The 25,699-nt window shown below is 41.0% G+C and overlaps 1 non-coding gene across 1 annotated transcript; it reads right to left on the bottom strand.

Annotated features, from left to right (window-relative positions):
- Positions 1 to 18,066: 18,066 nt before the first annotated feature.
- On the bottom strand, positions 18,067 to 18,257 carry LOC120103289 (U2 spliceosomal RNA). Its single transcript, XR_015621516.1, has one exon. It is a non-coding gene; the product is annotated as a U2 spliceosomal RNA (small nuclear RNA).
- Between the last annotated feature and the right edge of the window lie 7,442 nt (positions 18,258 to 25,699).

Genomic DNA, 25,699 nt, shown 5'->3' with positions numbered 1-25,699 from the left:
GGTATACAGATCCAGAGGATATTGAAGGGACGTTGCTATTTCTAGTGCATCAGCCTGCTGGCTGGCTGACTGTGGTGGTTTGAATAGGTATGGGTTTGAGTGCTTGGCCATAAGGAGTGGCACTCTTAGGAGGTGCGGCCTTCTCGGAAGAGGTGTGACCTTGTTAGAGGAGGTGTGGCCCAGTCGTGGCTGGGCTTTGAGGCCTCAAATGTTCAAGCTATGCACAGTGTGAAAATACACCCAGCCTCCTGGTTGCCTTTGGAAAAAGTAGTAGAACTCTCGGCCTCTCCAGCACCATTTCTGCCTGCATGCTGCCATGCTTCCTACTATGATGATAATGGACTGAACCTCTGAAACTGTAAGCCAGCCCCAATTAAATGTTCGCCTTTATAAGAGTTGCCTTGGTTATAGTATCTGTTCACAGCAGTAAAACCCTAACTAAGACCCTGGTCTGTACTAGTCTAAAGTTTCAGCCTCATGCAGGGATTCTCACTGATACACACATACACACACACACACACACACACACACACACACACACACACACATGTATATGGAATATATACCATATAAGTGAAATATATGGAATATATGTGTAGATATTGAGATTGACATATTACATTGACCACATTAAAATGAGCACATCTTGAAGGACTGAGGACAGTGATTCTCTGGGGATGGTTGGTCTCTCATTATCCTCTGGATCTTTATACCTCACAGACCAACAAACATTTTGGGTTTAATATGCCCCAGATTTAATTATCTTTTTTGCTTCTCTGGGGTTTGCCATCATATATATATATATATATATATATATATATATATATATATATATACACACACATATATATATATATATATACACACACACACATATATATATATATATATATATATATATATATATATATATATATATATATACCTATCTGCCATGAGATGCTGTGACTAGTGCGGGGACAAAGACTATACAAAAGCTATACATTTTCTAAATTCCTCCTGCTATTTCCCACTGAATGAGATAGTTATTTAACTGAGAGATTCTTACTAGGTACAGTGAAAGCCTACAAATTGGCTTGAATTCATGACAGCAAAAACAAAGTCAGTCTAAATTCTACTTTGAATTTCCCTAGAGCAATTTACTTTTGAAAACTAATTATTCCAGTATTATAGACAAACCCCAACAAAAGGCATTTGGTGGAAATCACTTACACTCTTCTTGGACTTGTGCTATCAGAATTTACTAATATGCGGTGAGAAGTGGATGACCAAGGCTGTCACCTGCTAGTCGAGCCATCTGGAATGCCTTGCCTTGCTACCTGAGCTTTATGTGGCTATCTATCTACAAAAGAGGTCAGATCATCATGTTGAGGCCCATAAAGTTTTGCAATGTTCTAAAAGCAGGGACAGAATCATCACTATGTGTTGTTCACACAAATTAACCTGTGATTTCCTAAAAATTTAGATATCATACCAGTCATGCATGGTTCATTACCATTGTCCTGATGCACGCCGCCTGTAGGTAGTTAGAGAAGTCTTGAAGGCTGGGTGGGAGAGTTTCCCATTCTGGCAGGTTTCAAGTCTGGATTTCTGCATCTTTCAACTTCATACCAACAGATAAGTAGCTTCGTTTGTCTGGGCCTATTTCTAGCACATGTATAAAATCCTTATTTTACTGGGCCATGAAGTTTAAAAAGATGGTTGATATTTTCCAAGCCCTGACATCCTTTTAACCCTCTTTCCTGATCAACTTCTCCTTTTGATCAATAATATGTTTTTCTCTCTAATAAAGAGATCTAGGGAGAATGTTTTCAACAATTTTTATGAAAGACATTTATTAGGCCATAAAAAAAGCAATGTTAACATTTTTACCCACTTGCTGGGACATGAAGTTCTACAATTCCTTTTTATGGCTAAGCTTGTTTTTCTTCATTTCTCACTCTTCTCTTGCCCTCAAAGTTAGCCCAAATATGGTAACAGTAAGTCACTCACTTAATGCGTGTCCTTGAAGATTGGATACTCCTCAGTCCCCTTGTTCATCCTTGAGATTGGAATTAGCCAGTTCATCATTCGAATCATTGCTTTGCCCATGAAGCTTTTCAGGACTTTAACTCCATCTCTGGTTTTCGACCTTTTAGATCTCCCAGTCCAGAGAAGATCAGGGCTCTGCTGGGTTTTGTGGAACAGCAAACAATGGTTTTCAACACTGCTTAACTGTGCTTGCCTCTGCCCTTCTGAGTGCTTGCGGCTTCTCTTCCATTGCAAGCCACAGGCTACAGGAATTTTTTTCCCCTCTTCCATTTCCAGAGACTACTGTTGGTATTCTGTCTAAGCTCCACCCCCACAGCTACCTGGCAGCAGTCAGGTATGCTCCGCCCCACCGTTGCCTAGCAACAGCTGTGCCTGCCTATAAAGGGGGCTGCTTGCCCCTCCTCTCCCTCTTGCTTGCTCTTTGTTCTTCCCTGCTGTTCCCCCCTTCCCTGTCCCTTCTCTCTACACTTCCTTCCCTCCACATGCCCGTGGCTGGAATCCTTTGTTCCTCCCTTCTACTCTTCTTCTCTCATTAAACTTCTCCGTGTGGAACCATATTGACTTGGTGTGTTCTGTCCCGGCACGGGCCAAGATTTAAACCCTAACAACTACCACCCGACTTGTCACTTAGATCTTGATGCACACATCTTGGTGGTCTGAGGGCAGTGATTCTATGGGGATGGCTGAGCTTTTATGATTCCAGTTAAGTCCATGAGGTGTCTTCCCAATAAACAATGCTTGCTTTTATTTTTTTTGTAATAACCTTTTTATTGGATATTTTATTTATTTACATTTCAAATGTTATCCCCTTTCCTAATTTCCCCTCTGCGAACTCCCTATCCCACCCCACCTCACCCCCACTTCTATACAGGTGCTCCCCTCCCCACCCACCCACTCCAGCCTCACCAGCCTAGCATTCTCCTACACTGGGCCATTAGGCCTTCCCTGTACCAAGGGCCTCCCCTCCCATTGATGCCAGATAAGGCCATCCTTAAATCCATAAAATACCGTAGTCATAGAGACTTTGGCTGCCTCATCTTTTCTTCTTCTGCGCTGGTTCACAAAAAGCCTCAGAGGCTACTGTGGACCTTTGTCAGTCTTTAAAGGATGTAACCATAATGGACATATTTTTAAATATCATGATCTTGAGAGCAAATGTTGTCTAAATCAGTATGTGGAGAATTTCACAGGGGGCATGTCTTGGTTAGTAGAATCCCCATCGGAGGGTTAGGGAAGGGGGGCATTTGATGCTGAGAGAATGCAAAATGGCTTGAAGTGGTTCATAGCAGTAAATGACAAGAGGTCATGGAGGGACAGAATTGTTTTACAATTCCATGAATATTTTGCCTCACCTGTCAGTATGATACTGGTGTTTAAAACCTGTTTGATATGAGGATCAACCCTAGGTTCCTCCTTATTCATTAGGCAAGTCTTTTACCACCAATCTGCACAATAGCTTTCTAACCTACCCCTGCCCCCATTTCGGAGTTGAAGATGCATCAAGAACACCCCCAGCTCCAGCAACAGGTAGCTGTGCTTTAGTGATGTTACTTTCTTTGTAATTTTGTGGTTGTCTTTTGCCATTCATGGTTCTTTATGGACATGCTAGCCTTCTCCCTGTGAGAGCAATGTAAAGTGGAGTCATCTCTATGTAAACACCCGCGCCCCCCCCCCCCGCCCGCCCGCCCTCCCCCACAAGAATTGCTGCAGCAAACAATGTTGGCCAATCGAGAACTGCTGTTTAGAAGAGATGATTTCTTGGGACCAACGAGATGGAGGGTATTAAAGGAGTCTGCAGCAGCTTTCAGACGGACTTGCTGAGGAGTTTCTCACCTGCTCCGGGGAGTCCATGTTGTTGATTCCTTCCACAAGGGCAGGTAGGGTCTGGTAGTGCACAGTCCAGGGCACAGGCAACATCAAGTGTGTCAAAAGAAAGCATGAAAACACTGATGTAACTGGTACAAATACGTATCAACAAACTCACAAAAGTGACACACACAAAATTAGAATTGGGAAATCTAATTCGTTGAGTAAGAGTGATGATTTAAACTTTTCATTGACTTTTTTATTTATTATTTGAGAATTTCATATACCCATTTGGTGTGTTTTGATAAAACCCAACCCTTCTTCCCCAACCAGTTCCTTTCCTATACCCCTTCTGCTTTACTCTCCCAACTTTTTGTGCTCTTTTTTCAAATTCACTGACTCTGCCAGCATGTGGGCATAGGCATGGGGCCATCTACAGGAGCATAGAGTCCTATCAAGGTCTGCATTCCTGAAGAAAACTAGCATTCCCCTTCTCTGGAAGTCATCAATTGCCAATAACTGTTCACCTAGAAGTAGGACTTAATTAAACTCCCACCCACACTGGGAGTTTGCCTGGCTTGATCGTGTGTAGGTCCTGAACGTACACTGGCAGCCATTGTGAATTTGTGCGTGTGATAAGCTGTACTCTCTGGAAAGCATTGTTTCCCAGCAGTCCTCATTGCCTCTGTCTTTTACAATCCCCACGCTCTCTGTGATGACCCGTGAGACTTGTGAAAAGTGTGATGTAGCTTCTGAATTAAGGGCTGAGCACTGAATAGTCTCTCTCGCTATACACACACTGATCACTGTTTCTGTATTAATTTCCATCGACTGTTAAAGAGTCATACAAAACTCCCAGGGCCAGGTGGGAGTTACCTGTTTTCAAGTTGAGTTGCTGGTCACTGGGATCCCACAGAGAGCAAAAGCATTACAAGCCATTATTGTTGTTCTCAGTTACCTTATAGAACTCAGTGTAAGACCCTGTTGCTGAAAACACTACATACTTGAGTCATAGGACATGGAAAAAGCAAACCAGTACTGACCTGGAGTCCTCATCCCTTTCGAAGTGCAGGAAATTTTTTGTATATGACTGGGGAGAAAACTAATCAACAATATTACCTACTCCCATGAATTTTAATAACTACTGCCCTGGTAAGATATGCCCACCGGTGCATTAATGACACAAATATGTGAGCAGCCATTCACTTTCCAGTTAGATTTATGGCTTGTTCTGTAATATAGAACTTGTATTGGGTATTGTTACCCAATACAAGAACCTGTGAGTTGGTAGCTGTAGGACTGACAGGAAGACCTACTTCTGTTTAGCTAAGTGCTATTAAGCCGTTACTTAAATTCATATCTTTATAGTCATAGATTAGTGCAGCTCTTGACCCTCATGAGTATGAAATTAATAGATAACCAGGGATCTGATTAGGTATCCCATTTCTACCTATTAGTATTTGTAAATAACTTATTAATTCACTTCAAACATTACTTATTTTAAATATATTTTAATTTTCAAACATATTTGTGTTAGTTATATATTTAAGCCCAATATTCCAGAAAGTTTCACAGAGAAGATCCTGGTTTGCCCACAAGACATTAACCAAGCATTATGTAATTAGCCTGCTTGCTTATCTGATTTCACTTGCTGCTGGTGTCTTTTACATAGTACAAATTTTTCCTCCCAAACCAGTAACATGTATGAACAAAATAATTTAAAAACACTAAAATATGGCCCACTATGCACAGAAACACCTTTCCCAAATACATATTTATTATAGTTATGTTGTTCTTTTCTTTAAATAATGTGAAAGATCTACTCTATAGGGTATAGATTTAAAAATAAAACAATGTAGGAGAAATGTAAGTGCTTTGCACATTAAGAGTAAATGCTCAATCAATGGTGGCGTTCTTTGCCTTGTTATTGGCATTTCACTTTTGTAGTTAAAACAAAAGCAGAAAAGCAAAGTATTGGCTACAAGTAACAGAAGTATGTTTGTAGCTTTTCCTGGTGAGTTAATATAGACCTCAATGAGTTACAAAAAGTACAGTTTTCATTTCAACATAGGTCTATTGTTAATTATCAATTAAAATTCTCAACTGCATAGGAAAACCTTCACATGAGAGAAGCCGAGACAAAACAGTGGTAAGCTTTCATACCTGAGTCAGTGTGATGGCACACACCCTGAACCATTAAGTCATTTCCTCAGCAATTTCTTTCTTTGTCTCCAAAAGTTGTCTCTGGAATGCTCCCTGTCTTTCTCCAGTCCCTCTTTCTTAATTCTAAGGACCGCCAACCTCTGTATGAGGAACTTTGTAAGCGTCTTTCACACTGATATCCTTCTGCACCCTCCTTTGCCTTCCCCATGGCAGTGATCATGGTCTCCCACATTCCCTGTGGCCCATCTACTCTCAGCTCTCCCTCCAAGGGCTCCCAACCCTTCAGATTCTGAATATAGCTTGTAACTGACCTGCTGTTCAAGTCTATGACAAGTTTCTTCCTCTGTCTTTGCTGTCTGTCCTTTATAAACACTGTACCCTCTCCCTGACAGCTCCATGTCTGACCTCTTCCTCTGGCTCAGTCCCCTCTTCTTGCTTCTAGTCATCCTTTAAAACTCAGACCAGTGCTTCTTCTTTGGAATGGTCATCCTTGACCCTTGTCCAAGTGTTCAATTAGGCCAAGTTTCTTGATTACATATTTCATTTCCCTTTTAGCCTTTGTCTGGAGTTAAACTTGCAAGACAATAGTATAAGGGAGAAAGAGCGTGCTTGGCTGAGCTCAACATTTGATCTCCAGTACCCAGCGCTGCTCTCAATGGGCAGAATGAGTACTCAGTAACTATTGGCTGAAAGAATGAATAAAAGGATAATTTGTCCTTAGAACACTAGGGATTTGCCTGTTTGTTGCTTAACCAATTTTTATACGATGCTTTACCAAAAAATTGTATGTAATGTAACATTACTATTATTGTATTTGTTTATTCACCAGTATGTTGTGTAGCCATCACTGCTGTCTAGTTTCTGAAGATTTTCATCACCCAAAGGGAAACTTCATATTCATTATTCAGTCACTCCCTGTTTCCCACTGCTCTCTGGGCAGCCATTAATCTGCTTTCTGTCTCTGTGGATTTGCTGACTGTGACTATTCCATGTAAACAGAATCATCACTACATCATGCTGCGGCTGCCAGTGGGAGTGTCTGCCTCTCCATACAGACTCGTCCTTATCGTCTCTGCCCATCAGCGCGGTGCCTTGCACCTAGAATGCTTGGAAAAATTCTTATGGAAATTGAATTATGTTTTTTAACTTGACAAGCCAAGCATATACCCAAGATGTGTTCTCAGTTCTGATAGCAAATATTTTGTTGCCTATTTCCTTGTTGAAAATTAAACTGAAAAAAATTATAGTGCTAACCTATTCACTTTTACTGTTGCATTGTACGCCTAGTTTATATATTGAAAACAATATTGTAAGCAAAGGTGTGATTCTAGAAAATATGGTAAAATAGTACAGCAGAATGGAATATTTAGAACGAAAGAGGAACAAACGTAAATTAGCCTTGCAGGTGGCTAGAGAATTATCACAGTTACAAAGATGACTGATTTCCCTTACACCAGGAGGAGGGAAATGTTTGTTTCTAGGTCGTGGAAGAATTATATCTATTTTAAGCAGAGATGGTCTTTTCTTATACTAAAGGAAAATTCTAATTTATTTACTCCTTTCTAAATGGTTGTAAATGATCACTTTGTGCCTGTCACTCCGCTGCAGCACGGTAGGTCTGTGATGTACCAAAGTCGGTAAAGAATTGCCAGGCATAATCCATGCCTGATCCTGGCAGCGCCGTCTGCTCAGGATCAAATCCTGTTCTGTGAAGTTTGTCAGTTCAAAGTGATTCCAGAGCAGCAGGTTTGCTGAGCCAATCAATTTGGGAAAACACCTACCTTCCCTCAGAGCGGTGGGTGGAGCTTGGAAGCTGTTCTCTGTAAGAACAGTTTGATCCGGGAGGACTCGTGATCATTTCTACACAGGTCTACAATCATTTTCCTGATTCTGTACCACCTGGCAAAGATTGACTCCAACATAGCCCACCTGTTAGACATTATATTTTGATCAAAAAATAAGATCCCATTGACTGCTTGTGAGTTGGAAACTTACCCAAGAGTCTGCTAAAAAAAAAATAATAAAAAAATAAAAATAAATAAATAAATAAATATAAAAGGAATGTAGCTAGAGCTATTTTCTGCATTTGCAAACTGCAGTTTTGGCTTTTCTGTGCCGTGCCAGAATGCAAACACAACAGGTTCTCATGGGAAATTTTCATATTTTTTCAGCACTTGATGTTAGGGGAAAAAAAAAACCAAACCTAAAAAAAAATCCTAACCCACTGAGGCCACTGAGAAGAGCCAAGGCTCTGCTGAATTTGGGGTTCTGGGTTCCTGGCACAGTGAGGAACTAGAGCAAGGTTATTTGGGGGAAGTTGCCATGTGAGTTTCCTGAAAACTTCATAGTCAGCTTGTCATCCCCCATCCCAGCATTGTGCCAGTTGAGGCACACATGCACCCCCTCACAGCCTGAGAATGATGGTGCAGGTCATGGTCACTAAAACCACAGAGGCCGACTTCTATGTTATAGCTCCAAGGCACTGGAGGGGAAGTATACGTAAAATGGGCTTATTATTAGCTGGCACAGTTTTCCTCTCCTGAGTGTGACCCACTGAAATACAGCTCACATGGATCTACTTACTGACAGCTAAAAGGTGCTACATTGGAAAGTAGGATTTGCTGATGAAGTCTGATAAGTTCAGGACACTGAAGGAATTTATATACTAGTCAGACATTCGGTGATTCATTCAAACAATGTTCACCAAATAGCTAGTGGGGCTCAGGCAGTGCCAGCCCACTTAGACTGTATCCAAAATCCAAATAGATCACGTCCTTGTAAAGATTGCATTCTAACAGAGAGAGGTGGAAGATAAGCAGCATACCGTAGGGTATCATCACACTACATGGTATGCTAGAAAAGACTACAGATCAGAAGAAATGGATGGGGGAGGACAGTGTTGATACGTTATTCCAAACAGATCCCAAGGGCGAGGTGCTTTAGAGCAAAGACTAGAAGGTGAGGAGCAGGCGTGGCTGTTAAAGATTGAACAGCATTCTTGAAACCCAGGATTGCTGGCTGCAGGCTTCATGCTGGGAGCATGCCTGATGCCTTTGAGGTAAACAAAGGCTGGGCTAGTTGGATTGGAGTAGATAAAGGGGTACAGAGGCAGAAGCTAAGATTAGAAAGGAAGAAGGGCTGATTACGGTAGTGGTGGGAGTGGGTAGTTCACAGCGTCGAGAACTATAGAAAGGATTGGGGATGTCCAGCATGACATGCAAGCCCTAGACTAGACACTAGCTGTTTCCTATGTTTGAAGGCTAAATCTATTGTCCACATAGGGGAATTGACAGACTTGGGAGACTATCAAGAGGCAAGGCATGAGGATTCTCAGGAAGCTATTAGTAAGATCTTGGCTAGCAGGTCAGTGTCTTGAGCCAGACTGCTAACAGCAAAGTTGTTGAGCGGCAATCAGGCCCTGGGACTATTTTGGTAGCTGAGCCAATAGGCTTCCTGACGGATTGGACGTGAGATGGAAAATAAAAACAAATACCTTCATTTATTCAACACTCTCCACTCTGACAATCTACTCGACATCAATCTACTCAACAACAGAAAGTACCTGGTCCTTTTCTCCTTTTTTAAACAAGAACCGTGTTACTCTGACAGGTGGAAGTGATGTAGTCTCAGCGTCAGCACTTTCTGATGGAGCCTATGGTTGTAAACACATGGTAATACAGAGGGAATGACCAACTGTCCTTGGAGAATTGGCTTAGATACTGAGGAAAGACATTCAGGCTGGGTCTTACAGGAAGAACGGGCACTTGTCGATCAAAGCTTAGAAGAACTGCCTAGGCAGAGGACAGGCAGATGAAAAGGAGATACTCTTTCATGAATCCAAGAAACTACAGTAGATTGGAGCATCTAGTAGGAACGTTGAACAAAAAACATCTGGAGAGGAACCTGGACATCTGTTTGTAAAAGCAGCAAGCACTGTTAACTACTGCCAGCTCTCTAGCCCCTGCCTCTAGTCTTAAAAATAACAGCCAAGCTCAAGACACAAGTTTAAAACAGAGAGAGCTAACTGGGAATACTGTGGGCTTTTTGAAACCTCGAACCCCACCTCCAGTGACCTACTACTTCCAACAAGGCCACATCTCCTAATCCTTTCCAAAGTGTTATACAAACTTTGACCACACATTCAAATATATGAACCTATGGGAGACATTCTCTTTCAAACTATCACAGGCTTGGATGAGGAATGGGCGAAGGGTATGGTAGAAGACAGTGAAGAATGAGAGAGTGGAGGTAGGTGGCTATAGTCAATGGCATGGCCACCTGTTGATGGGTTAGACAAAGCGATGGTGGTGAAAGCCAGGATTTCAGAATAATCTGGAAGATTGGGTGAAACAAATTCTCTTGAGCAGAAAGAAGAAACGACTGTTTAATTTTTCAGCAGAGGTCAGATCTGGTTGAAACTGGCTTTTATTGAAAGCTGTTGTAAGAGCACAAAATGAAGATGGGGATGTTTCCTGGAGTCTTACTCATTTTGCTCCATCAAGCTTCCCAACTGTTACTGTTTATTGCCCTATTGTAGGAGCAACTGTGCGGGATGGAAGAGACTACTGGATCTATCTTATCCGTTAACATAATCTTGAGCCTCTATCTCAGAATCCAGAAATCATGCAGGTGCTTACTTATCTATTTTTAAAACACAAAGATGCTTCTCTGCACTCAGCGCTGCTCTTAGTTCTGTGTCAACAATTTACTGAGTTTAGGTTTCAGCACTCGGGGAATTGTTTGAATTATCTTGAGGCATCATTCCCCCAACCCCACCCCAGACACACACTGCTGTTTTGCCAAAAGAAAGAGTTCAAGGAACATTTGTTTTAAAACTTAATGAATAATTCATCACACATTCATCGTGTCAGTTCTCTGAGTAGAATTAGAGTTAAGCATTCTAGTTTCTACAGCTGGGGTTCTCCATAGTATCACCTGCTTTCTGACCTTGAGTTGCCTGACAGCTATTTGAACTAAGGCAGAAGATAGACCAGAGTCAGTCAAGGCACACGTGTGGGCAGTAGGGAGCTGTAGAGGGGCAGTGGGGCTGGCAGCACTGGCTGAGTGCTTGGCACCAGCAGGACTATTGATGGTGATGCTGGTGTCAATGCATAAGGCCATTGTTAGGAGTGCAGAGTGACAGCATAATCACAGGAGAGTTATAAATCCCCCTATTCTTCATCTGTGTTAATGTCTGTCCAGGACTTAGCTCAAAGATTTCTGAGAATACCAGTATCACTGTGATAATCACTCCCAGAAAGTTCGTTTTATGTTGTGGAAGTTGTTCGTGCTCTGTTGTTTGCTTTGCCTGTTAAGGTAAAATCAAGACTTTGCAGTTTTAACCCCTCATGCTTCTCAGTCCTGGAAACCTCATCAAAGCCTAGGCCTTCCTCAGTTATAGCAATAAGAACTCACTAGCGCCTCTGGATCCATTAAAATAGGCTGGTGTTCACACACAGAGTGCACAAAGCATAGAAGCCATCTACTTAACATTATTAGTCTTTTGTTATCTTTTTTAAAGGAAGGGTTTGTTTATGTGTATGAGTATGTTGCCTAAGTATGTGTATGCACTTCCCGCAGAGGCTAGAAGAGGGCACCTAATCCACTGGAGTTACAATTATAACTCCATGTGAGTGCTGGGAACCCAATCCAGGTCCTCTGCAAGATACAGTCCCTGTGCCCTCTGGGTAATCTGGCTAAGGGTTTATCTATCTTGTTGATTTTCTCAAAGAACCAGCTCCTGGTCTTGTTGATTCTTTGTATAGTACTTTTTGTTTCTACTTGGTTGATTTCAGCTCTGAGTTTGATTATTTCCTGCCTTCTACTCCTCCTGGGTGGATTTGCTTCTTTTTGTTCTAGAGCTTTCAGGTGTGCTGTCAAGTTGCTAGTGTATGCGCTCTCCAGTTTCTTTTTGGAGGCACACAGAACTATGAGTTTTCCTCTTAGCTTTGGTTTCATTGTGTCCCATAAGTTTGACTATGTTGTGCCTTCATTTTCACTAAATTCTAAAAATTCTTTAATTTCTTTCTTTATTTCTTCCTTGACCAACTTATCATTGAGTAGACTACTGTTCGGTTTCCATGTGTGTGGGCTTTTTATTGTTTTTCTTGTTATTGAAGACCAGCCTTTAGTCTGTGGTAATCTGATAGGATGCATGGGATTATTTCAAGCTTCTTGTATCTGTTGAGACCTGTTTTGTGACCAGTTATATGGTCAGTTTTGGAGAAGGTACCTTGAGGTGCTGAGAAGAAGATATATTCTTTTGTTTTAGGATAAAATTATACATATATATATATATATTGCATTTGGTTAATAACTTCTGTTAGTTTCACTGTGTGTCTGTTTAGTTTCTGTTTCCATGATCTATCCATTGATGAAAGTGGGGTATTGAAGCCTCCCACTATTATTGTTTGAGGTGCAATGTATGCTTTGAGTTTTTGTTAAGGTTTTTTTTTATGATTGTGGGTACCCTTGCATTTGGGGAATAGATGTTCAGAAATGAGAGTTAATCTTGGTAGATTTTTTCTTTGATGGGTATGAAGTGTCCTTCCTTATCATTTTTGATAACTTTTGGTTGAAAGTTGATTTTATTTGATATTAGTATGGCTACTCCAGCTTGTTTCTTGGGACTCTTTGCCTGGAAATTTCTTTCCAGCCTTTTATTCTGAGGAAGTGTCTGTCTTTATTACTGAGATGTGTTTCCTCTATGCAGCAAAATGCTAGGTCTTGTTTATGTATCCAGTCTGTTAGTCTACATCTTTTTATTTGGGAATTGAGTCCATTGATGTTAAGAGATTTTAAGGAAGAGTCATTTTTGTTTCCTGATATTTTTGTTGTTAGAGGTGGAATTATCTTTGTTTGGCTCTCTTCTTTTGGGTTTATTGCAAAAGATTAATTTCTTGCTTTTTCTAGGGTATAGTTTCCCTCTTTGTGTTGGAGTTTTCCATTAATTATCCTTTGTTGGGCTGGATTTGTAGAAAGATATTGTGTAAATTTGGTTTTATCATGGAATATCTTGGTTTCTCCATCTGTGTTAATTGAGAGTTTTACTGGATATAGTAGCCTAGGCTGACATTTATGTTCTCTTAGGGTCTGTATGATATCTGTCCAGAATTTTCTAGATTTCATAGTCTCTGTTGAGAAGTCTGGTGCAATTCTTGATAGGTCTGCCTTTATATGTCACTTGACCTTTTTCCCTTACTGCTTTTAATATTCTTTCTTTGTTTAGTGCATTTGGTGTTTTGACTGTTATGTGACAGGGGGAATTTCTTTTCTGGTCCAGTCTATTCGGAGTTCTGTAGGCTTCTTGTATGTTCATGGGCATCTCTTTCTTTAGGTTAGGGAAGGTTTTTGTTTTTTCTATAATTTTGTTGAAGATATTTACTGGTCATTTATGTTAGGAATCTTCACTTTCTTCTATATCTATTATCCTTAGGTTTGGTCTTCTTACTGTGTCCTGGATTTCCTGGATGTTTTGGGTTAGGAGCTTTTTACATTTTACATTTTCTTTGATGGTTGTGTCAATGTTTTCTATGACTATGAGACAGCCTTAGCTCTGAGGTGTAGATGGAGACTGGGAAGTAACATCATTAATTCTTACACTCCATGAACGTGGGATATCGACTGATTTACCTTTGTTTCCTTTCATTTCTTTTGTCAACATTTTGTAGTTTTCATTCCAACCAAAGTTCTTTTATCTCACTGGTTAAATTTATTCCCAGATAATATTTCGTGGCTAAATGAGGTTGTTTTTACCACTCCATAATAATCGACTTTGTTATTTATCAATAGTATATTTTATTTCTATATAGCTGAGTCTATTTACTGCCCATTTCTACTCTTTTTGAACATATAATAAATGAAAAACAATGGACTGCAGGAAAATTATAATCTAAATAGTAGTTGGTTTCTGATAGGATATCAAAAATGTTGAAGTGACCAAATACAGAGGGAAGGAAGAAACTGGAGGCATGCACCTAGTGGCAGCTTTTATTGTGGGTGAGTCATTGTGTCCCATTATGGCAACTTTAATTTTCTGTTTTGGTTGTCATGCAATGTATTAAAGTGAGGAATTAAAGTTAGTGTTTTCTAGGGAGTAAATTACAGCCTCCCCTTCCAATTAACTTGTTAAATTCATAAGCCACAATAAGATTTTTATAATATGTTGAGATAGTGATTTTTAAATGACAAGACAAATTGAGGTTATAATTGGGAATACCCAATCTAATAAAATTAAAAGAAGTAGATTTTCTTTCTCTTTTTCTAAAACTCTCTCAAATATAGTAAAAATATCATTTTAAATCCAACAGAAAGATTTGTGGAAGCCAACCATATTGGCAGCTAGATTTCAGCCTCCAGCATTCAGATACGTGAGAAGACACATATGCTTCTAAGCTGCCTGATTTATGGTACTTGCTTAGTAGTTTCCTCTGGATTGAAATGTTCCCTCCCAGAGGGAAAGCAGAGCCTGGTGAAGCTCAGAAGAGGTCCAGGCTACATGGGAAACCTTTGAAACTCAAAGACCCTCTCCACAGATCACTACAAGCAGTAACCAATTATTGGCAGCGAGGGGTGGGGTACAGGGTCCTCAATGATGGTGTAGCCTTGGCAAGTTGTGTAGAGAACATGAGTGGTAGAGATTTTCTGGATTGGGAGCCATGCTGAAGCAAGCTTTTCAGTGATGCAGCTGCCTGGGTCACCCATGCTCTTGGGTATTACTTCAATATGCTGATTGGATTACCAGAACCGTGTAGGATGAAATTGTTTTATTGGTCTGTATTTATTCCTTGTATCTGAAAAAAATAGATATTCCTAGGCATCTCACCCAGGAAAAGTAATGTAACCATGCCATTGTGTCAAGGCAATCCAAGGTGACTAGGTATTGTGTTATAGCCAAAGGTTCCTTAGAGCTCTGGAACAAAGCACATCATATTATTGGTAGGCTATGAATTTTGTCATTGAGTAATAAAGTTAAAAATGCTTAGTCTTCAAAATGCTTATTGATTTCATCCTAAAGAATTGGTTTAGGAAAAGTTCTGCATATGTGCATTAGAAGACATGCTGGTTGGAACAGTGTGGGGTATATGCCTACAGGGCAATGTCACACTGACTACCCTTGAAAACATATGAGCAAGTCGGAAGGACTCATGCCCAGTGATCCCATTTCATAAAATGCAAAACAAAATCCTTCCAGGGATCTATAAACAAGATGGCTGCACACATGGAGAACACTGCTTCTAAGTCATCAGTGCATGTTCATGCAACTTTTGTTCCCCTTTTTCATAAACATATGTACAACTCTCTTATGTACCACACACTACACACACGGACTACAAAATCTTTTCAGTGTGGAGGTCAGATGGGAGGCACTGCTTTATATCCTGCTTGTTTCACTTAAAATGAATTATAAGCAGATTTTCATGTCAAAACAAAATCTATAAACATTTTATTAGCCATACAGAATTCTATGTACGGACGTTCCATACTTACCCAAATCCTCTTACTGGGGAACAAAATTGATTCAAATGTTTTTCTACAATAAGAAATATCAAATGCATCAATTTCCTTACACATAAATCTTTGTGTTGTAGCACTGATTCAACAGGGCAAATGACTCTTGGTAGAATGGCTTGCTGAAGGGTTATTTTACAATACACTGTTGCTAACAGGATGAGAAGTACCACAAGCTTTTATCAATTTTTATGTATAAATATTACACTAGTTTGTTTTAACATATCCTATTTATAAGGATTTCAGTATTTTTTAAAAAAATAAATGCATGGGTATTTCTTTTACTTTGGTACACATCTTGAATATTTATTTTGCTAATTTGTATGCATAATTTGTTCAATTCTCTTGACTGTTTTCCTCCTGAACACACTGCTTTGCAAAACACAACATGTGACATTTGGGTTTGTGTGTGCATGTATTTATGAATGTCATATATGCATGGGTGAGAGGGCCCGTGTGTGTTTGCTGAGTAATTGCATAATAGTCTTTTTCCAGCAATGTGCTTGGCTGGGTTTTCACAGCAGGCAAATCATACATCTTCCACTGGCCTCATTCCTGGTGCGCACGCTTGCCATGCCTTCTCAGTGCTTCTGAGCTATCCCATATGCTCTAGGACCCTAAGCAGAGCCTCCCTCTGCTGTTATTGGTTAGCAGGCTACCACGGGTCAGCCAAGCTTTGTCTGCCACCCAATTTTGAAAGATCAGTGAGCTAAGAAAACATTTTAATGGCTGGGAAAAGAATAAAAGAAATAATATTTTATGGATACATGACAATTACATAAAATTCAAACCTTAGTGTCCATAAAGTTTTATTGGAGCACAGCCATGCTTGTTCATTAAGATAGCGCTAAGAGTGGTTTCGTGCTGCGATGTCCGAGGTAAGTAGACACGAGACAACACATGTTCAGCAGAACTGAAAATATTTACTAGCTGGTCCTCTTCCTATAAAGCTTACTGATCTCAGCTATAGAATCAAGACCTCAAAGGGGATAACAAATAGCCTGACCCCACTCTGAGAGTCTTCTGCACAGCCTTAGTTTTCATCTCTGTGCGGCTGTTGCTGGGATTTCTTGAGAATCCCTTTCACCTGCTGCTCTGAGGTTGGGCATCTTTATCAGCAAGCATGGGTTTGAATCATCATTTCTGCAGTCCAGTTTCAGAATTCTTTGAGACAGCTAGTCTATGAATTTGTATCCCACTTTCTTTTGGCTTCAAGACACATTTTAATCCCTTTTAAGTTCCACTGACTATTTTAATCGTGGATTAAAGAGAAAGAGAACTGCACCCAAGCCATCATCTTATTCCAACAGACAGCTATTTATGAGGTAATGCAAGAGAGGCTGCTGCAGAGCTCACACATCAATGTCCGCGCGGATCCTGCCTACCCCGTCACGGGCAGCACCGTCTGAGAATGTACGCAGAAACAGAAAACAAGGAAATGATGCTCTCGGGTTTGTGTGAGACGTTGTGTGGGTGCCTTAAACTAAGTTTATCTCATCGTGTTTCAAGACGGAAAGATTATCATTCTTGTTGAGTATAATATTTGCTCATATTTATAAAATGCAATGTGATGTTTTGAATCCCGTGGACAAGTGTGTTTGAGTGGCTGGTTAAAAACATGATTTCGTTATTAAGTCATTACTTAAATGGGGCAAGGGGTACATTATATATCATATCTGAAAAGGGGGGAGGAGAGACAGAATTAATTATTCTCTAATCAACTGAAGTCCAATAATATCTTATTGCATTCAAAAAAGATTACTACTGCAAAACCTAACGTTCTACACACAAAAAATTGTACATGGTGGGAAGAAAGTCTCTGTACTTCAGTGTATTGCTTAACTACATGGACGTCCATAGAGAGGGTGTTTATTATCCGGTGAGAAAGAGCTAGAATGGTTTAGAAAGAGTGGGGCATCTAGATTTCTTGGGTGATAATCTTTCAAAGAATTCATTGATATTCCTTTTGTTTTTTTTTTCTTTTCTTTTTTTCGAAGCTGGGGACTGAACCCAGGGCCTTGCGCTTCCTAGGCAAGCGCTCTACCACTGAGCTAAATCCCCAACCCCTTCCTTTTGATTTTTTAAAGAATTATTTTAATTATCCTTGGTAAGTCTTAACAGAAAAGACCTCAAGTGTCAACTCCAAAGCATCAGCTAATTAAAGTTTGGTATATTCATGGTTAAGAGTACATATCCTTGGGCTGGAGAGATGGCTCAGCAGTTAAGAGCACTGACTGCTCTTCCAGAGGTCCTGAGTTCAAATCCCAGTAACCACATGGTGGCTCACAACCATCTCTAATGGGATCTGATGCCCTCTTCTGGTGTGTCTGAAGATGGTGACAGTGTACACACATAAATAAAATAAATAAATCTTAAAAAAAAGAATACATACCCTTGTATATACTTAGATATTTATAAAGAATTATAAATCCCCTGCTGTCTTACAGTGATCCTGGATGGCTTTGTGACATATTTACTGTACTTCCAATGAGATACCACTCATGTGTTATATAGTTAGAGTAAACTCCTTCTTTTTTTTTTTTTTAAATTCCCCAGAGGGTGTGCACCGTTCCTGGAGGTACTGCAATACCAGGTCGATGCGTGGCGTGGATGGAGCAAGCTCCTATTCTAACCCCTAGTTCCAAAAATCCATTTAATATATTGTCCTCGGATAGAGGACGTATTAGATATTAAACTGATAAGAACAGATACCACACTTGATCTTAGCCAAAAGGCCGAGAAGCGATAACTCCTTCTTGTATAGCTTACATTTGGGTGGTTTTAACATTTTATTTTATTTTATTTTACCTACCTCTCATTCACTTCATTTGCTTTGCACTTCTCTGTACTGTGATTTTTTTTTTAGCTGCTTTATTGGGTCCTTATATCCACCACCTATCTTCACCCAGATCCTTTCTAATCCTCCAACACTAGGCGGGTGAAAAAGAAGGGTAGAGGGGCATGGTATGTAGACCTGAGACAGTGGGAAAATACAGAGACACAGATACTTACATTACGACTCATAAAAGTAGCAAAATTACAGTTGCAGAGTGACAACAAAAATGATTTTGTTGTTGGGGCCACCACAACAAGAGGAAGGAACGGTATTAAAGGGGTACAGCATCAGGAAGGTTGAAAGCCACTGACTCAGAATTTGTTTAAGGGTGTCTAGGCCATATATGAGTGGCTGGGGAAGGGAAATGAAGGTTTTTTCAAAAAGAAAATTTTACAAGCTAAAGAAACATAGTTTCATGAAAAGTTTAAAAAAAAGAGAGGCTTCTGAGGTCAAGTAAAACATTGGGTTTTAAACAAACTCAAACAAATTCTTGAAGGATATTTCAAATCCTTGAACGTGGCATCGCAGATTGTGAAACACACGCAGTTGCCTAATTCGATCTAGCAGCAAGAGTCCTTCCTCTCAGAGTCTAAAGGGATCATCGGACAGTGCTGCTCCAAACATTCATTCTTCCGGTGATTCTCTTCCCCCTCAAGAAAGCTGATGAAATGATCAGTTAGTTCTCCTGAAAGGAATCATGATGTAGCTCTGACCCTTTGTCCTCCAAATTCTACGGGCAGTCCTGGGAGCTCATTAAACCTTAACCAAAGACACTGACCTCATGGTTTTTCTGTTCATTTAGTCTGGGCCAAATCCCTGTACAAGACTCAAGGTCTAATGGATAAGAACAGATAATATTATCAAAGACAACACAGTAGCCGTTATTCGTCTGCTTCATAAATGTGCTTTATGAAGCACATTGAAATGTGCTTTGTTCAATCCAGTCTTCAAGCTTTAACCACCACAGGACAGTAAGTTCCCAGCATCTTACCTGCAGGATAGCAAGCTGTTTCTCCTTTCCCTATTCACTTATGCAGCAAGTATGTATTAAAGACCGACTGTAGGTCACAAACTCTTTCAGATGCTAGAGTTATACCACTGAACAAAGGCAGTGTTTGTAAAAAGATCAACATAGTCATGAGTAAACAATAAGTGTGTGCACTACTGAAAAGAAAGCAGCTGACAGTGGAGATGAAGTGTCTATAATGTCTGAGGAACTGTGTGGTGTGAACCCCAAAGGAACATGGAGACTGTTTCTGCCTGGAGAGAAAAAAAATGCAATTTTAATGTATTTTGGCCAATGGCAAGGCTGATTTTAATCTGCTACAACGCGTTGGTCAACTTTCCTCGGGCAACTAACATTAAAAAAGGGCGAGTTTTATCTCAGCTTGCAGTTTAGAGGTTGCTCTCTGTGATTACTTGGCCTCATTCGGGCCTCTTGTTAGGACTACACACTGTGCAATATCAGAGAGGTGAAAGGACCGAAGACCCTGTCCTGGTTAGCTTCCTTCTCAACCTGACATAAACAAGAGCCATCTGGGAAGAAAGATCCTGATTTGAAAGACTCCCCTTTCATCATATGGCCCCTTGCCCCCATGCACACACAGTTTTTTTTTTTCTTCCTCATAAAATGCCACCTGAATGATGAGTTGAAATCTAGACAAATAGCCACTTTGGGAGGCTGATTGGCACACAACTGCTTCAAAAGTGATCGATATCAATAGTGTGTGTGTGACTGTGGTGGGGGTGGAGGGAGACAAGGAGGCAGTGTTGGGGACTGAATTCAATTTCTACCACGGTCAGTTTTTCCCTGGAATTGAGAGAGAGAGAGAGAGAGAGAGAGAGAGAGAGAGAGAGAGAGAGAGAGAGAGAGAGAGAGAGAGAGAGAATCTGCTTGTTCCCTGCTGGCTTGTGGGTGGTCAGCTAGCATTGTTATAATTTGTGGAACCTTGGTCTAGTGTTCTAAGCTTTTTCTGACAACGGGAAAGAAACGTGCCTGGCTGTAGGAAGGTGTTATTGTCCCAGAAATGGAATTTCAGACGGGCATCTGTGTAGACAAAAGTTGAGGGAGTTTTCCACGTAGGTGGCCAACTTGCATCTGTCCACCAGTTATGAAGATAACTGCTTGGTCAGAATCTGCCTCTCCGGACAGGACAGAACAGCTCTAGTAACCACAGAGCCTACATGCTTAGCCAGGAGCCCAGGCAGTGCAGCAGGAAGGGTGTGTCAAGGTTGAGCTGGGAAGATGCTGATTGGCTCCTTTCTGTCCTGTGGTAGCCCAAACCTGAGAGCTCCGCATTGGAGATTGGAAGTTCCTCTTCTAGTTCTGAAAGTCAAACCTGCAATTTGAAAATGTTCTCAAAGCTTTCCTCAAAATGAAAATATTTGTTCAAATCCTCAGAATGCAATAAGAAAATATCCTTCTAGCAAAAGCAATGACTTAGCATTTCAGGCTTGGCACGAAAATAGGAAAACACAGCAAAGAGAATCACACAGCCTGTCTGTTTATTGGCTGGAGCTTGCGTCTAAGGATTAAATCGCCTTATGAACTTGGCTCACCTTCCTTCTGGATGGTTCTTGGATAGTGTTCCCAAGAGTTCACATTTTTCTCTGCCCTAATTTACTGGGAGAATCTTAAAGAAACACATGGTATCATACCTCAGAGACCAAAGCCCACAATGTCCTTGCTGTTGAGAAAGGAAACTGAGGCCCGGAGAGGTACTAGGATTTCTCCCTAAAGTCACGAGAATTGCCAGTGGGAGGGATAAACTCCAGGCTCCTGTCTCTTTCAATGACCCTCTATCTCCTCTTTCTCTTTCTAGCTTACATGAGACAGTTTGCATCAGTGTTAGCAGTGGACCTGGAGCTAAGGTTTAGGAAACTATAGACAGTTTGCCTGATAGGGAGAAAGAATGCTTTACTAAGAAATTAGACAAGCTAGTGGCTTACAATGATCTCACTTATTCCCAAGTTCCCAGCATCACCTGCCTGCTCAACTTCCTCCATTTTTCCAGTTTTGCGAATTCAGGAGTATATATGATTTTCTATTTCTGTTTAATGGTTGCTGTGATGGATCAGAGTCAATGACCAGTAGCACTGGGGGTCTGGGAGGAAACTGAGTTTCTGTCCTTTCTCTGATTTGCTCTTTTTGCAACTTTAATTGTGCTACATCACAATGGATTCTCCTCTCCACAGCTGAAACTCCACTGTCTTTTCATCTTAGTCCCTCACCTCTTTCTATAATAGAAGAGAATTTAGAAGAATCCATCTTTATATATTTCCTAATCTTGTCACGGTCCCTGCACAGTGCAATCGTTTATATATGAAAGTCAGCTGTCAACACATGTTTGCATGCTAAAATGTGGCAGTATGTCCCCAGGTTACAAGTAGTCATATTTGACATTCATTAAACAAGTACTTTATCTACTGTCTACTTCATAACCCGTCCTGGGCCTGGTGCTGAGAATACAAAGAAACTTGATCTTGAGAAATGTATGTCTAGGGAGAGATACAAGGATCAACAAAAATCTAACGACATTCGTGTTTATTAGTCAAGGTGGTGGCTTTGATTTCTTAGTAAATGCCATCAATGCTATTTGTTTATGCTATGTATATTCAAGATGATAAATTGATAAGTTTACTTTTAAAATAAAAAGCGAGGAACATAGCATGCTAACATGGGTGGTTTGTGGCATTATTGTCTCTGCAACGGATAGAGTTACAGAAGGCATCCAGAGACCTCTTCTCTACCTTCACAGATGCAGGTGAGAATCACTGCTTTCATCCAGCTGTGGCTCTGACAACCCTAGAGCTCCCCCAGCCAAGGTTATTTTGTGATGATGTCTGTCTGTCAGTAACTCCTGAGTAGACTCCCGGGACCTCAATGTGCTGATCTCGGAATGCCCTGCTAGCTTGAACACACATTTCTGTACCTTAGGGATGATACGTTCCTCCTGCCAGGCAGAGCCCCTTCTAACTCCTCCCATGTCCACTCAGCTAAGGTGGGCCAGTAGAACTGGATTCTAAGGTATGACAGAGCTTCTAAAAGGATGTGGACGTGCGGCTGGTACCATAGGCACACTTTAGGCACCTCTGCTGATGGCTCCCTTGAAGGTTCAGAAGCTCTTCTTCCCTGCAGAAACATCAAGGTGAACAAGAGGAAATGAGGAGTATAAAAGGGTATCCTGGTGGTTGCATCTGGTGCTGTGTAGCTCACATCATTGTGCAGTAAGAGGATTTTAATTCTGTAGACTTAAATTTAATGGGAACCATATACTTTTGAGGTTTATCTCCTCAGATGTCCTCCAACATCACAAGCAAACTCTGCTTGTTACAAGGGACAGTGTTGTAGTGAGGTACCTGAGTGGCCTCCAGAGATGAGGAAGTGAGCAGTGGACCATGTCAGAAACAACAAAATGACGTCTCAGCTTGGGAGGCTGATGTGGCCTAGAAATATCCTTGCCAATTCTGATTTGTGAATTCTCTATACAAAGAATCACAGGCCAATCATACTATTATTTTCCATGCTATGTGAACATTTTGAAATCTTAATTTAATTTAAACTTTCACTTGAGTGAGGTTTGGGCAACTATCAGACACAGACTATGAAACCTACTTGATTTTCTTTTCCAGAAGCAGACTCCGAGAGAAAAATTAAAATGAAATGGATTATCGAGGTCATGCAAACAGCAGGAAAGTGGAAACAAAAAGAAAAAAGAAAAAAGAAGACAGTCAGAAGTGATATTAGTATGTTTGCCAACCTAACATGGAAATGCGGTTTAATCCCTTGATATTTACAACCTGGCTTATGGAACAGTGTGACCTTCTGTGCTTCCAGAAAGAAAAGAGGCATCCAAAGGTCCAAGCTCTATGGGAAAGGCACCAAGAACATCTCAGTTCTTCAAGCCACTGGGCTTCAGGACCACAGTTTAGTGCTTGTAGGAAAAAAAAAAGCATTTTGTGTTTCAAAATCAACAGGTCCAGCAGTAACACGTACAGCATCCAGGAGAGGCTTAGATTCCCTTCTGAACTGACTGGTCCTTTAGTAATGAACCTTCCCCTTCTGATAAAAGCAGAGATGGGAGGAGCTCTGCTGTTGTCACCAGCAGCAAGTTACAAGTACCTATGGAAGCTAAGTTCCAAAGCTTTAGGGGATCCTATTTCAGGAATGGGCTGGTCTAGCAACCCAAGGCACGGCCAAATGCAATATGAGGTTATGGAAGTTTCCATACAGGTGGCATGGGATTTGTATTAAAGGTCTGAAACACATTGTGTACGTGATTCTGGCTTTATCTCAATGTGATTTTGAGCCTTGTGTCTGGTCAGTTGGTCTGTGGGATTCTTCATAGACTTTTGTGACTGAGAAATGCCATAGTTTGTAGGAATGCTGTTGAATGAGTCTAAGATCTTACTCACCCTCAGTTCCCCAGGAACTCTCCCAGGTGCTGAGAGCAGTCTGTTCAGAATAGTTTAGACAAGCCTGGTCTATACAAATGGCCATCTGGCTGGCTCATGGTGGTCTGCATTGGATCCAGTCTAGGACAGTTTGTTCAGGTTCAGGAAAGCTCTCTGGTGGCCTCTGAAGGAGTACCCAAAATGTACCCTCATAGCAATATCCCATAGGTATTAAAAAGCAGCTTAGGACCCAGACAAATGTGACTTTACTATTTCCTATTTTACTATTTACTCAGCTACTGATACCAAGCACATATTTTATTATCTAAATCTAGGTGCTGCAGAGTCTCATGGAAAGTAAAGGAATTCCCCTAGAAGCCATGGTATCTGGGTAGGAAAGGAAAAGAACACCAAACCCATCTATCTGCTTTCTGAAAATAAGAAAGGTTTGCTTTCCCGAATCCCCAAACTAAACCTTATGTAAGAAAGCTCTGAACTTATTGTGAACTATGAATGGGGCAGAGTACAGAATGTCCTTCCCACAGGGTAGCCTTCTAGAAGAAATTGCATTGACTATAAAAAGTAAATGCACTTGTAAGCAGGGGCATGAAGGGATGCCCTCACATAGACACACTCTCTCAATGGGGAAAGATGAAGGCACAGTGCTATGTTTTGTAAAGTGCAGTATGGTGCAGCAGAAGGGGGTATCTCAGTGAGCTCATGTTGAGGCATCCCTCCCCCCCCCCGAGGTACCATCCATAATATGGGTCTAGTATAAAATGAAGTGTATTTGGGGGCATGGGAAGGGGAGTTGAGAAGGGAGTAGAGGCAGAGAAAGAGAGGGGACAGAGTAGGACGGGGGTGGGGGGAGAGGCCAGTCAGGGCCAGAAACACTTGGAGAGAGAGGGGGAGGGGGAAGGAAAGAGAGAGGGAGAAAGGGGTCAGAGAGCAAGAGCTAGAGCAAGAGAGAAAGAGAGAGAGAGACAGAGACAGAGAGAGACAGAGACAGAGACAGAGACAGAGAGAATCACCAGAGAGAGAGAAGAGAGGCCTATCGGCAAGCCAGGCCTATCTGGCTGTTCCTAGGTAACTGTTGGCTAGAGCCTAAAAGAAATGCTAACATGCTAACTAACACCTGGGAGGAATATCCTTGTCTCTTTTCACATAACCAGGGATGTGTAATGGCAGGTTTATCCCTAACTGTCCTTGTATTTGCTTAAGCTACCTGTCAACATCTCTTCATATTTGGCTGCTGTAATAATAAAGACGAGAAGTACTATTCTTGAGTCCTAAAACCTAGGGTGTCCTTGTTATCACCACTGAGATCTTTGGACTATCCTTCCATCCTCAGAGGCTTAGCCTTGCTGGACACAGAACAAGTCAATGAAGCTTAGCTAATCCAAGAGGCTGGCAGAAGAGGTCAACGTTGGATGTTTTCATCTACCCTGTGACTCATACTCCTGCTTCTTCTCCACCCCAGGAAGATAAATCGAACAGGAAACATGAACAAGTTTCCTTATGCTTTAGTTCTACCACTGGGGAGGCTATGAAGATTATTTCTTACCTCAACCCCCTTCCAGAGAGGAAGATTATGTCTTTTCCCTGAACCTATTCTTTCTGCTGCAGAACTTCCCAGGCTGCTGTCTGTTTTCCTTCCATAAACTTTTTGGTATGATCGTGGCCATAGCTGCGAGCTGTCAGAAGTTCTATTCCATTCCTTCTCAGGTCTCATATATTCTGAAGATACAAAACACATTTCAATACCCAGTCAGTATGTGCTGCTGTTTCCTGCTCAGATCCTGACTGATATAGAGACTGAACTAAGCAAGAAACAGGAGAAATGGGATGATCTTGTCCACTCCTCCTTCATTACATTTTCCCTTGGGACTTTACATCTCAGACTGATATGGCATGGGAGACAAAGGAAAGGATGTGTTGTTCTCTCTTATGTGCCTAGGG

This window comes from Rattus norvegicus, chromosome 5 (assembly GCF_021556685.1).
Source record: "Rattus norvegicus strain SHRSP/BbbUtx chromosome 5, alternate assembly SHRSP_T2T, whole genome shotgun sequence".
Classification (NCBI taxonomy): Eukaryota; Metazoa; Chordata; class Mammalia; order Rodentia; family Muridae; genus Rattus; species Rattus norvegicus.
This window is presented reverse-complemented; position numbering and strand designations above follow the sequence as displayed.